A 14,292-nucleotide genomic window follows, 5' to 3' on the forward strand; every position below is an offset into this window, starting at 1 on the left:
CAGTGAAAGCTGATTGAAAGAGAAAACCCCAGCGAGTCTCTCAATGATTGACAACTGGGGACACCTGTACTGAGGGTGGCCCTGAGACCCAGAGAAGGAGGGGGAGGGAGGGAAGCAGCCACTAGCCTCAGGCTTGCTCCTCCTTCCTTGAGAACATAATTGCACCCTACTGGCTGATATTTTAATCATAGTGCTAGAGAAGGCCCAGTGCAGGACTCAGGAAGACCTGTGTGTCCAGGTCCACCCCACACAGGGACGCCAAGTGCTGGGAGCGCCTTGCCCCGTTTGGGTTGGTTGGCTGGTTTGTGTTAGCGTGTAAGTGCTTGTTGAAAGTCTATTATTCTAGCTAATTATACATTTCCTTTCTGCCTTGTATTAAAATCATTGACCTTGCTACTTTCACAGGTATCACTCTAAGATATAAGCTACCAACAATATAAATATAAAATATTATTTTGAGAGAATCTCTGTATCTTTGGAATTTTGATGAGATAAGTAAGTTATCTTTGGCAACAAACCTAACGCCTTAGCTTTGCACTAGCTGCTCGCAAGGTAGTGAGTGTCACACTGCTCACAACCACTAGGACACACGTACCCACGATGCTGGAAGTCTTTTCTTCCCTTACCAGAAATACACAAGAGAGTGGCCAGAGCACAGAAAGGCACTACAGATTGAAATGGTCCTAGGGGGTTCCTATTTTGTCTATTAAACAGGCTTTCCCTGGCCAGTGCAGCTTCTGTAGATAAGAGCCAAGCATCTACCAGGTCAGCTTCTAACAACTCTCCTGTGGATTTCATTTGCTCTAGAAAAGCAAATTCAAGTGGAAAGATTTTTATTTGCAGACCAGTAACTAACCTCAGTTCTGCAAATCAAATTTCTGTCCGCTCAATTTTCAAAATAGCTTGAAGTTTCCATCATTAAAATCAAAGACATTTTGTAAAACATTGCTTTTTGGCTAGTAAGCTTATAGCCAGCACTTACGCTCGCTAGGGGCTGCCTGTGAAGGTGTCCACGCACACGCTTGGCATTTATGTCACAGGTGAACGGGCCACTCCTGTCTGCTTTCCCTGCCTGTCCAACCTGCAGCCCCGGTGTCTCCCCTGTACTGCCTCCAAGTCACTGCAGCCTCACAGGGGCTCATAGCAACATTGTCTCAGGAGGTAGAACAAGTCAATGTCCACCCTCCACCTTCTGGAGGGTCCCAAGCTTGGGAAGAGTTTGGTACAAGTATGTGTTTTTGTTTTAATTTTCATATGTCCCTTGTGGACTCGCATGTCTCTCCCGTTAAGGCCGCATCCTGCGGCATTATTCCTGAGCTCTGCCCAGGCCTGCTCATCACAGGTGCCAACCAAGAGTCGCTGGAGACAGTTCTGCGGATCCTGGCGCATCGCAAGTGTTTCTCTTAACCGGAAAGTAGGCACCACTCCTACACCCAAGGTGTTTTCACTGGTAAGCTCTGAAATAGTGGGTCAGGTGGTAGCTATGGATTTGGTCTGCTCAGCAGATGTGTATCTCTGCCTAACAGATCGTAAAAACCGAAAGGTTAATAAAAGGATAAGAGGTGTGACCATGAGCGGGGCTTGCTGGAGGCCGCGGTGTCACTTAGCTATGAAGTCTGCGCAGTAAATAGAGAGGCACAGTAAAGGTACCATTTCCTCCCTCCGAGGGGCTCCTTAAGTGTTTCCATGTCCCTCGGCCTTCCTTGGGGAGGCGTGACCTTATCCTAGATTATTTTCAGGTGGAATGAAGTTGTTAAGAAATGAAAGGCAATCAGAGTAAAATTTAGACGTCTATTGTTCACTTCCTTAGTAAATAAAAATAAAAATCTAGAAACACAGGAGAATTGTTAGCACATCACAACATCACTCCATAGAGTAGTTTTTCAAATGAAATTAAGAATTAGAGGCAGTTAAGTTTATTCTTTTATTGTTTATGAATTTTGTAACTTCTTTTTAAAATAATGAGATGGAATCTAACATTATATCTCAAGACATTTTGTTTACTAAATGTTGACATCATTTTGAATTTACATAAATTATACTTATAAATCACTAAAGTAACTTAAAAATTAAATTCAATAAGTTTACTCTAAAAAGTAGACATTTATATTGATGCACAACAATTACTTGGTATGCGTGTGTGGAGTAATTTTCTTTTTAAATAGCATGATTAGCTATTAATGAGGCAGACAATATCGAGATGCAGAACCCAAATGCAATATGCGAAACCTCTCTTTAGTACAACGACCGACCGACCGAGAGCCCGGGGGCGGGCCCTGGGCTGCTGGGACCAGCAGGCCGCCCACAGCTCTGGGCCAGGCTGTGCAACGCTGGGGCTGCTCAGCCCGAGGAGCGGGTGTGCGGCACGCAGGGCTCGCGGTGCCCACCTTGCAGGAGGAAGGCCGGCTGCTCCCGGAGGTTGCTGGTGCCGCCCTCATTCGAAGCCTGAGGACGATGGCACCGCGGCCAGCGGCGCGCAGGACCGCGGCGGCCCGAGCTCGCCTCCTACCCGTCTTGGACTCCAGCTACCGGGACAGGACGCCACCCACCCGTGCGGGGTCCTCCCCCAGGTCCGCCGGCCCCTGCGCAGCCCTCTCGGAAAGCGTCCCCGTGCGCATCGCTGGTGTCCTGAGTGTCTCAGTCAGTGAGGTCCACAGCCGGCGTTCATCGGCCTCCTGAAGTTACAGGACCCAAAACCGCGCAACGGAAGCAAGTGGCGAGGGACCCCGGGCGCCTCCTGCGCTCGCGGGGGGCTCTCGGGGGGGGGGGGCGGGCAGGGCAGGTGTCGGGCAGGAGGCCACCGCCGCTCCTGGCGAGCGTGCTGCTGCAGGGCAGCTGTCCGCAGAGCCGCTGCGCAGACGCGCTTCCCTGCGGCCGGCCGGACCAGGACTGGGCTCTGCTACCGAGTCCCCCGCTCCTGAGTCTTGGGGTGAAGGCCGTTTGCCCCAGCAGTGCAGGGCGAGCAGCAGAGCGGATCCGCGCGAGGACCGCCAGCCCCGCGGGGAGCTGCCGCCGGCTCGCTGACGCGCCGCCCGGGCGGATCCCGCTCTCATCCCGCTCTCAGGGCTCGTCGCCCGGCGCTAGCATCACACACTTTGATATTTTAGGAATCATTTACAAACGTTAAAGACTAGTCCTTTGCTGCCCTTCTCTCAGATACTGAACACCCTTCGCCAAGCGGGAGTCCAGAAATGTCACCGCCGGCCCCAGCTCTTCCCCGTAGCACGTGGGCCTGCCTCTTTGACAGACGGGAGGTGTTAAAATTATGTGCAGAATTTTGATGGTTAGTTCTGTGTTCAAAGGGCGATGGTGGCCAACGTGCTAAATGATAAGTAACGGTTTTCTGAAGCTGCACTTGCGGCACTTTCAGGCCCAGGAGCGGCCCAGGAGAAAGCTCCCGCCTGGCTCTCGGCACACCGGGATGCAGACCTCCTCGGAGGCAGCTCCCAGGGCTGGAGGGGAGCATGTGCGGGCATGGGCATGCGCGAGTAGGTCCGCTTCTGCAGGTGGCGCTGTGGGGCCACAAGAGGTCACTCCTACTCTGCGGTTGTCCTCCACAAAGCTCTGCTGTTACAGCTCTGTGAGGCCTTAAGTAGGTTATGTTTTCCTGAACGTCATTTTCAGTCCAATGTTGAAATTGTGTGCTCCTCTGCAGGGTTTGCCAATGAACACCTCAAGGAAATGGTGACAGTAAAAGTACAGCAGAGCTTCTCGGAAGGCCTAAGTTCTTAGACAAATCAAGGGCAAATGCTTAGTTTTCTCACTGTCTTAAAGGGACAAATCTATGGAGAGCTCATAAGCCAAGCCCACTAAAACTCATTTCTCCAAACATGAGAAATAGGACTGATGTAAGGATCAAACGCAGCGATGCACACAAATGTCTGGCACCTGTACGTGCTCCACAAATGTGCACTATAATCGGATATCGTTTGTTGTTGTCAATAGTATTTTTACAATTTGGAGTTCTATGTCACATTATAGCATTCCACTGAGACCACACACTTGCATGGCTCAAAGTTTCAGAGTGATGAAAACCAGGTACAGAAGCCCCCTGCCCTCCTCCTGTCGCCTGGCGCTGTGCTGCAGACTTCACAGGTCAAAATACTACCTTCTGTTCATGAACAGTTTTCCTGGCCATGTGGAAATATAAATCCACACTTAGTTCAAGGTCAGTATAAAAATAGATGTCACTGATGACGTAGAGTGTGCCTAAGGATAGTCGCATGGAAAGAAAACATTCTCTCAGCCTTTCACAGAGAGCAAATTGGTCAAACAATGGCCGTGACTTACACACACACACATGGCTGACACTGACAAAAGATCTACAAACTGCGCTACAGGGTTTCGGCTAAATTCTGAGGGGATTTGACTGACCTTGTCAGATACAAAAGTTACATTTCTTATATAGGTCTTGCTTTATCTTGGTCTTAACTATCCAGAAGGAAAGTACAGAAACGAGGTACAAAATGTAAAGCCATATCACTATGCTGAGCTGTGAAAGGCTCAAGTCAACAATTTCTGACATTGCCAGTCCTGTGGATAACCCACCACTATTATGGACTACGGGACTATATTGGAATATTTTGCTAAATTCATGCACCTACAATATTTAAGTGACAATGGAATATTCATCTCTGACAAAACTAAATGAAAAAAGGGGATACAAATGAAGGATCATTTTGTATCTATATATTCAAAATAGGATAGATATGCAGCTACTTTCTCTTAATTCGATGAATATAAATATTTGTACTAATAGTGTTTGTGGACAGGATATCATGTCTGCATGTTGTACTATAGATATCCTCTAAGAACACAACAATATGCAATGTATTAATTATTGAAACTGTCCTACTAATCGGATTTGAAACTGTCTCATTGCTATCTGTTTTTCATTAAAATTATTTTAAAAAACAGATGTCATTGTTTCACTGGTTGTAGATTGCTAACCACCACTTCCTTCTATTTGTTAGTTTATTTGTGAATACATGTCACTAAATATTTTATATAGCTTGAGTCTGGCTTAGCTGAGTTTAGCAGTGCTGGGGATTGAACCCAGGGAGCCATTCAGGTAAGGTAGCCCTCACCCCCTCAACTTCAAACCCATGCTATCTTATTCTAGTTTTATAGGGTACTAATCAACTATAAGCTTATCCACTCAGCTGTTACTTTCACATGTTATAGTTTTCAATTCTATAATGTTCATTTGATATTTAAAAATATACCTTAATGTTCTAGACAATCTCTCCATCTTATTTCCTATTTTTCCACCTCTTTCTCTGTGTTCAACTACATGAATTGAGGTTATTTTAAAGCCTGTGCCTTTGGGGCAGTTCTGAGCACCAGGAGTTGTTTATTTGTGTATTGATTTTGGACCCGTGGCTGTGCCTCTTCACAGGGCAACTTATTTCACTAAGTGCTGAACTTTGTACAAAAAGAATTTAGAGAAGAAAATAGCGCAGTGAAGAGAGGCAGCAAAATACAGCTTCCCTGGACCCCAAGTGGAGACCCTGGCAAATAGCCATGCAGTGAGGAGAGGCAGAGGCAGGAGGCCAGCAATCATGAAAGAGCAGATGGGAAAACTCAAGCCTGCAGAGAAGTCGGGGACAACACAGTCAGAGCCAGAGGGCGGTGTGGCTCCCTGGCGCCAGCTCTGGGGCTGTGCTCTGCCCCCAGCACCGTGAGGTAAGCCAGAGACATTCGCCAGCTCTGGGGAAAGAGGAGCCAGGGAGAGATGGCCCCAAGAGAAGTCCATGGTTACTGCAGGCTGCGAAGGCAGAGCAGGCCTTTGCTCTAAATGTGACCGCTTCACAGGGTAGACTAGCGGTGTAGAAGAAATCATGGCAGAATCCTCCATGCATGGAGTGGAGGTAACCAGAAGCCATTGTAGAAAGTAGTTCATGGTTCAAGATTGAGCTATTCCTGGAAGCAAAAGTCACACACAGGGTCCCTGGTGTCACCTACCACTGGGGCTGGGTGGGATACAGTCACAGAGGAGGCTGGGTTGTGGACAGGTAAGCAAGAGTGCACATTGACCTTGGGGTGATGGCCAGGACAGCCTGGTGGTCTGCTGAGGGTTCTGTGGCCGAAAGTGTGAGCTTGCACCTTGCAGGCCTCCTGGCCTCCCTCGCTGCCCACTTTTGGCACACATCCATGGGTCTGTTCCTGAGATGTGGACAGAGGGGCCTCGGAGCAAGGAGATTCCTCCCAAGCCCACTGTCCTGACACCTGGTGGACATGGCGGCAACCTCCTACATGGGGCGGAGCACTGAGAGCCCTGGAGGAAGGCCGAGGGGGCGCCTTTGCCCCACCACGCCCAGCGCAGTCAGCATCCATGGAGCAAAAGTACATCCATGGTACTCAGTGGTACCCAGTATCCAGCACCCCGTCTGGTGGATCCAGTGCCCTAGGCCCTGGGAAGAAAGACTTCACCCACACAGGAGGAAAGGTTTGGATGCAGTTCTCTTTTTCATTTTCTTACTTCTTTTCCCTATGTTTTACTCTGTTTCTTTTTACTTTTCTTAGTTTTTGTTTGTCTTTTTCTGTTTTTTTTTAGTTAATTCTATTAATTTTCTTTGATTCTCTAAGTGAAACTGTATCTCACTTTTCTCTCATCTTCTTTTTAAAATTTTATTTCTTTTGGGCCAGAGAGATAGCTCAGTGGTCTAAAGCACCTGAGTAGGCAAGCTTAGGCAAGCACGGGAACCGTAGTTCAATTCCCGACACCCCATGCTATGCTAGCCCTGTCCCCAGGGCTAGCATAAAATAAAATAAAATAAAAATAAATAAATAAGTAAATAAATAAAATTAAGTTGTACTTCTCTTATTTTCTCCTTTTGCATTACCTCCTTTTTATTAATATTATTACTACAATTACTGTTTTATTAATGTTAGCTATTTTTATAATATTAAGTTTTACTAGTTCTCTGCTACTGTTGAACCCTGTTGAATGTATAGCTGTTCCTTTCAGTAGACACACGTATGTCAGCATGTGCTTTGCATGTGTCTACTGCTGAATCTCTTTTCTATTCTCAGAGATGGAACCGTTGTAGGCAGTACTGGCTCTGGGGCATGGCAGGACAGGCTGACCTTGGCTCTGTTATTATGGCCACTCGGACTGTAAATGAGGACTATGTCTTTGCTCTTAATTGGTCTCTAATACTTCCCATATCTAGCTTATCTTTGTGGGCTCAGTATTACTATGTCGTTTCCATCTGCTTTGAGTAGTGCTAGGGACAAAGTCTCCAGAAGAAGACCAGATGAAAGAAAGCCCCTGATGTCCTGCGGAGCGGGGGACAAGGGCATGACACCACAACAGCACACCGAAGGCCCCTCCTGTGGAGACAGCAGCCTGAAGACCTCCACCGCAGGGACAGTTTCTTTCTCATCGCTCATCTCCAACCCACATCCGCAGCGTAGCCAGAGGTCTCCGAACCCCACCCCACCCACACCCCTCTCCTGGACACTGCAGCAGAGGAAGCAATAGGCTGAGAAACAAAGAACTCAAATGTCTGAAGAGATAAAAGAAGAAATATGTAAGCAAATCCTTAGCTGCTAATGAGCTCAAAGAGGATTTGGTGGACAGGGGGTTGCAGCTCTTGCAGTGGGATAGCTTGTCTCAGCTTGGATTTGTAAGTTTGATTGCTGAAAAGCTTTCCTAACCTTCATCTCCACAAAGCAGCTCAGAATGCTGCTCTCGCGCTTCCATCTCTGCCTGCGAACCCGCACGGGGCCCCTTACCAAGAAATTCCACACCAGTCATGTGTGCGCTACCCACACACAGATACTTGGGCTTATTACATCGTCTCAGAGTGCTTATTCTAAAGTGCTGAATTACCAAGGTAGACAACTCAATTAACAGCAGACATGGCGCTGTGTCATAATATATAATGAGAACTAAACTGTTGCCAGTTTATGATAATCTAATAGGTGTGTTCAATGTATTAAATTTAATATAAATTAGTTTAACATTTGGCCTTAATCTATCAAGAAAACTATTAATAACCTTTTCAATAGTAAAAATTCAGAGAGAATTAAAAATCCTTTAAAACAATGGCTTTCTGGTTGTTGATTCCCTATTTTTCTTTTGTGACTTATAATATGCTATAAAATGCTAGGTGACTTTTAATGACATTTTCTACTTAACTCAATAATTGCTTTTATTAGGCAGATAGATTGAGATTCTAGAAGTCCTCGTTCCTCTCTTTCTCACCACCCCTGCCCAGCACCTGCTGGAGGATAAGCTTTTCAACAACAACTCACCTGGACGTGACCTCATCCTCCGCACTTTGTCACGTGTGGGATCCATGCTTTGTACTTACTTTCTTCCTTTCTCTTACAAAATGCGTAACAGCCACAACTGAAAGGAGGAAAGGCTTACTTGGACTCCCAGTTTGTAAAGCGTTCTGTGATAGACAGCTGGTTCCAAGGCAGGGTGGCATGGCAGAGTCGAAATAGTCCATGGCATGGTAGCAGGGTAACAAGGGAAGAGGAAGGGAAAGAAATCCTTCCAGGCCAGGCCCACAGAGACCCACTTCTTCCACCTAGGCTTCACCTCCCCATCGTGGTCAGCTATGCTCTACTCAGTGCACTAACCCACTGACCAGTGTCCCACACGTGAGCACCACACACACGTGACCCCACCTGTGAATGTCTGAGGCTTCATGGGACATGCAGGTACACAGCATGACAGCAAGTTCACACCAAGCAAATCAGTGCTTACGAAGGAAAACTGAAGATGGGACAGGGCGAAGAGGTGGCGGGGGGGGGGGAGGATGGAGAGTGTAAAAAAACAAACATGCTCTATGTGCATGTGTCACCTCCTCAGTGCATGCAGTGATTATGTACTACAAAGATGAACTGACAAAAATAAAAATTAAAAATGTATAGTCAATGTTTGATACACAATAAAGGAAAATTACATGACCCTTCATTATATTTAGAAAATAAAATATCATTTGACAAATTCAGTTCTGATCCTTCACAAAAATATTTCAGCATCCTAGATAAACAAGAGAAAAATTTCAGTCTGTTAAAGAATATAAACAGTGCTGAACAAACAGCTCAGCAGATTAAAGCACCTGCTCAGGTGAAGAGCGGCGGCTGGGGTTCAATCCCCAGCCTGCCGTGCTGGCCCCAGCCCCGGGACACACTAACATGGTGATTGAGGCTGGGCGTGGTGATGCGTGCCTATAATCCCAGGGCTCGGAATGTGGAGAATAGGAGCGTCACTATGAGTCCAATCTATATGATAAGTCCCTGTAGACCCTGTATGAAATACATAAAAAGGAACAGAGAGAATATCAACAAAAAAATAGAGAAAAAACATTGTACTTTAATTGAGAAAAAGAACAGTAAGAGAAAAGCAGACCAAGGCCACTGCTCTTCTGGTTTTCCCAGAAGGGATCTCAGGCAGGAGCCTACAATGGTGGAGAGGAAACAGGAGGAGGGGTGGGGCCTACGGCCAGAGTGAAATAGCTTACACTGGGATTCAGTGCTGTCTGTCTGTCTGCCTGTCTGTCTGTCTGTCTGTCTGTCTGTCTGTCTTTGTCTCTGTCTCTGTCTCTCTCTGTCTCTATGTCTCTCTCTCTCTGTCTCTCTTTCTCTGTCTCTCTCTGTCTCTCTGTCTCTCTGTCTCTCTTTCTCTGTCTCTGTCTCTCTGTCTCTCTGTCTCTCTGTCTCTCTCTCTCTCTCTCTCTCTCTCTCTCTCTCTCTCTCTCTCTTTCTGGGAACTACAATAAAGTCTTTAGCCTAAATTGCATCCCATTCCTTTTTTGTGTGCAGTCCTCTGTGTGCCGCTTTGTCAGCGGAGGCTGGATCTAGAGCGTGTGGCACTGGGATTGGTTCACTGGGTGAAGCTGGGCTCAAGGGCACTAAGATCGATGGCGTGAGCGCTGCCCCCAGTGTGGTCTGGATAAGACAGGAGGCAGGAAGAGCTGTGTTGGCCCTTGTTGCTGTGCTACCTTCTGTCTACCGCGAAGTGTTTCTCCCCTAGGAGCCCACCCTGCCTTGGAGCCAGCCCATTAGGGACTGAAATGTCTTCAAACTGTGAGCTAAATAAACTTTTGCTCCTTTACCTTTGGATTTTGGGTACTTTGTTACAACAATGAGAAAAGTAACCAAGCCGCTAAGTCAATTAGCTTTCTAGGCAGGGCTGTAACTTCAGATAAGGCAGCCTCAGCCCAGCCCTGCAGGGAGGAGCTGTCCTGTGTGGCTGAGTGCTTTCTTTCTTAAACTAATTACTGCTTACACAAAGTTGGCTTTGTTATCATAGTTTAACATGTACATGTAACATTGTAAACTCTGTTGGAACAAATGATTTAGAGGTAATGCCTGACAGAGGAGAAGTCAATGGAGTAGTACTGTGGGCAAAGATAAGCTAATAACCAGGGTATTCGGGCAATTATGTTATTCAGGTAGATGATCATTGAATTTCTTTGTAAAGAGTGCCTGCGAAACTCTGGCTCCATTCAGAAGGGGAGAGTGGGTTTGTTCTGTCCTCACCCTGGCCTGAAGACAGCTACAGAGGTGCTCTCCCCCGTGTTCAGCTCCCACAAGAAGGCCTTCCTCTCAGACACCTGCACATGCTTTCTTCTGTGCAATGGCTACAGAAGAGACAGTTGAAGGGTCTTGGAGAGGTGGAAATGCCCAGAGGACTGTTCCGGGAACCCGAGGGCCCTGGCGTGTCGCCTCGCTGCCCGAATGGCTGCCAGCTGCGCCGGCCCCCTGCAGGGGTCGCAGAGTCCACTCTCATGCAGGAGCGCGCACCATGTTTCTGCTGGTAGTTCCTGCTTCTTCACAACAGGCCAGCAGATAATTTAATATCCAGTCTTTCAGAAGGCTTTTCCACAAATGATTTTCCCATACGTACACCTAGGTGAGGGAGTAACTGGAGGGACAAAAGTTTTATCATATTATTTAATTTTGAAGAAAATAAATGTAAAGAAATTAAAAATTAAAAATGGGAAGAGACAGATTGCTAAAGAGCAAGAGTAAATATGGACAGATAGCTGGAAAGACTTCACCAGAACCAGGTTAGAATCAATAAATTGAGTAAAATCAACATACAAAAAAAAAAAATCAGCATCACTTCTGCACCCTCATAGTGAACTTAGAAAAACCCCATTCACAGCAGTTACAAAAATATTTAGGATAAATTTAACTAAGGAGATTATAAAGTTTTATTCTGAAAACTATGTTGATGAATGAATTAGAATAAAAGGATATTCCATTTTTATTGGTTGAAGTAATTAATATTGTTAAAATGCCCGAACTACCCAAGCCACTCTGCAGACTCAAGGCAATCTTTATCAAAATATGAATGACATTCTTCAGAGAGAAGAAAGCATACTTTCAGATTTTCTATGGAACAACAAAAAGACCTACATGCCTTGTTGTAGTCAGGATTTGAAAGGGAAAAGATTTAATATGGGACACAAGACTGCTAATACGCTCCCAAAGAGCCCAATGAGGAGACTGGGGAACCTGCCCACATGCAAGGGACTCAAGGAGTCCCACTGAGGGCCTGGGTCCTGCGACAGTGTCCTGTACTGTCCTGCTGGAGATGTAGAGCCAGTGCAATGTTCTCTCTGAGTCCAGCTGGAGGCCTGGAGGACACGACAATGTCTCATGGAAGTCTGTATCAAAGATTTGAACTGGCAGGGGCCAGGGTTCAACCAAACCTGGGAGACTGAAAACAGGAGGATCACTAGGCACCCAGGCTGTGTAGTGAGACCCTGCACAAAACACAAAGAAATAGATTTGAACTGGGAAGGCCCAAACGTCAGTGCTGGAAGGGAGAAAGTCTGTGCCAGTGAGGTAAAGGACCTGTGCCTGCAGGCTGGGTGATGTGTCCTGGAGTCAGGAAGGGACACATGTGGGGAGGACCTGAGCTCCCCCTAAAGTACCGCAGCCATCTTCAGGGACAGCGAGCTCCCAAGCTCCTCCAGTGATGGCAAGAGCTCAGCTCACGTCCCGAAAGCCAGCGCCACAAGCTGCTCCAGGAAGCGAGCAGCACACGCCCGGCCCTCAGGCTCTCAGTCCACGCTGTGGGCAGCAGCCCTCGGGTGGGCCTTCCGCTCTCAGCACCACTCTGGCCCTGCTCAGCTGGGGGCTCCAAGCTGGCCCTTAGCCAGCCCACTACCTGCCCAAATAGTCTTAAGCGAAAGTACCAAGCTGGAGGCAGCATAGCACCTAACTTGAAGATTTACCGAAGGACACAGCAACCTGAACATGACGGTGTGCGCATAAAAACAGACACAGCCCAGAGGAACAGAACAGCATCCTGAAACGTGTCCACGTGTGAAACAACTGTACCAAAGGAGGAGTGATAGTCCAATGAGTAGCGATGGATGAGATGCGTGGAACTGGCTTGAGGAAGAAGAAAATTAGACAGCGTCTCACGATACAGATAAAGTTCACATGTGCTGGTTTAAAGCCGGGAACATGAATGCAAACTTAAATACAAGAAGAAAATATAAATAAAGATTACTACAGTATTAGTCTTTATAACATTTTTTAAGACATGATCCCACAAGCACAGATAAGGAAAGCTGAAATAGACACGAGATAATATGAAACTAAAACCCTGCTCAGCAAAAGACTGAGTGAAGAGACGATTTACAAGATTAAGTATTTCCAAATCATATATGTGGCAGTTAATATCCAAAACACAAATGGAAAGAACACACATAATTCAGTAGCATGAAAACAAATAACCCAAATTTTTAAAAGCACATTATACCTAAGCAGACATTTCTCTATGCTCTACATTATTAACTATGAAAGGAACACAAGTCTCAACCACAGTGAGACACCATGTCAGCCCAGTAAGGGTGGCCATTGCCCAAAAGACCAAACACAGCAAGTGCTGGGGATGTGGTGCAGAAAAGCAATTCCTGCATGTTACTGAAAGAAATGCAGTGTAGGGAAACAGCCCACTGGTTCCTCACATGTCAGAGCAGAAGCACCAAGGCATCCCGCCATCTCATAGTGCGGCACAGCCAGCGGCTGCGGCACCAGCGTGTCACAGGGCACCTCCACTTCCGTGATTTGTGCAGCACTGTTCATTGCAGGCAGGATGCCGGGTCAGCTTTCCTGTCCACCGGTAGGTGAATGGATAAAGAGCATTCAGTACACACCCAGACACACGCGCGCGCACACACACACGCTCATGCCCACAGTAGAATACTACTTGACTGTGAAACTGAAGGGAATTCTGACTTTGGGGAAAACATGGACAAGCATGGAGGACATTATGCTAAGAGAAGTAGTCAGATGCAGAAAGACAACCTGGCACGATCTCATCCGCAGAGAGAATGCAATGACGTTAATCTCATGGAGGGAGAGAGGAGCGCCACTGCTATCAGGACTAGAGTAGATGGTGCTGAGGGGACACATTGTGCTCACGGGACCCACATTTTGGTGAGAGCAAAGGAATGAATCGTGCTCTCCACTGAGAGGCTTGCTGGCAGCTGGACACACGTACTCCAGAGGACAGATGCTCAACATTCTCAGCCCACGTGCAGCCGCCACTTGAGCAGACCCAGGCGCCCACTAGCTGGGTTCTGTTGGCCTGTGACATAGATGGACTTCACACACACACACACACACACATACACACACACCCCTGGGTAGAAGGCTTGAGCAATGCCGATGCGCTGTGCTTGCCACGGTAGAAGCATGTGCTCCCAACCAGGAACAGAGAGAGCTCAGCAAATGGCACCCGCCTGGCCCGAGGAGCCAACGTTCTTCACTTCAGAGGAGCTTGCATCTGCTAGATGGTGCTTCGAAGCAGAGCCATCGGGTGCTGACTAAGCGGGTGGAGAACGCGCTTCCTCCCTGAAGCCCTCGCTTGGAAGTGCCAAGGTTCGTTCCTGGTCTCAGACGACGAGGAGCCGAGCGAGTGCTGGCGCTGGACTCAGGGTGAGGCCCGGGCATCTCACCTCCCCGAGTCAGAATATTGTTGACCGTGTATTATTTTAATGTAGACTGTTTATAAGACCTGACATACAAAGGTGTATTCAACATGTGTTATTTTATCCAACTCTGGCTCTCTCTACATCCTTTAGAAGAACTGCACTGAGATGTGATATACTGGGGGCTTCGAGCCTGAGGCTCACGATCAGGTTACTAAAAATTATACTTTTTGACCAAAGGAAAGCAGAAAGCTCTTGGTTAACTAGTAAAAGTGAAAAATGCCCTTCCAGAAATATGTAGAAAGAGAGGTGGTCCTCGGGCAGTACCTCGTGTCACTGTAATTTCTGTTTAGAGAAATCATTTTCCAGATAATGC

Source organism: Octodon degus, unplaced genomic scaffold, assembly GCF_000260255.1.
Source record: "Octodon degus isolate 3935 unplaced genomic scaffold, OctDeg1.0 scaffold00108, whole genome shotgun sequence".
NCBI lineage: Eukaryota > Metazoa > Chordata > Mammalia > Rodentia > Octodontidae > Octodon > Octodon degus.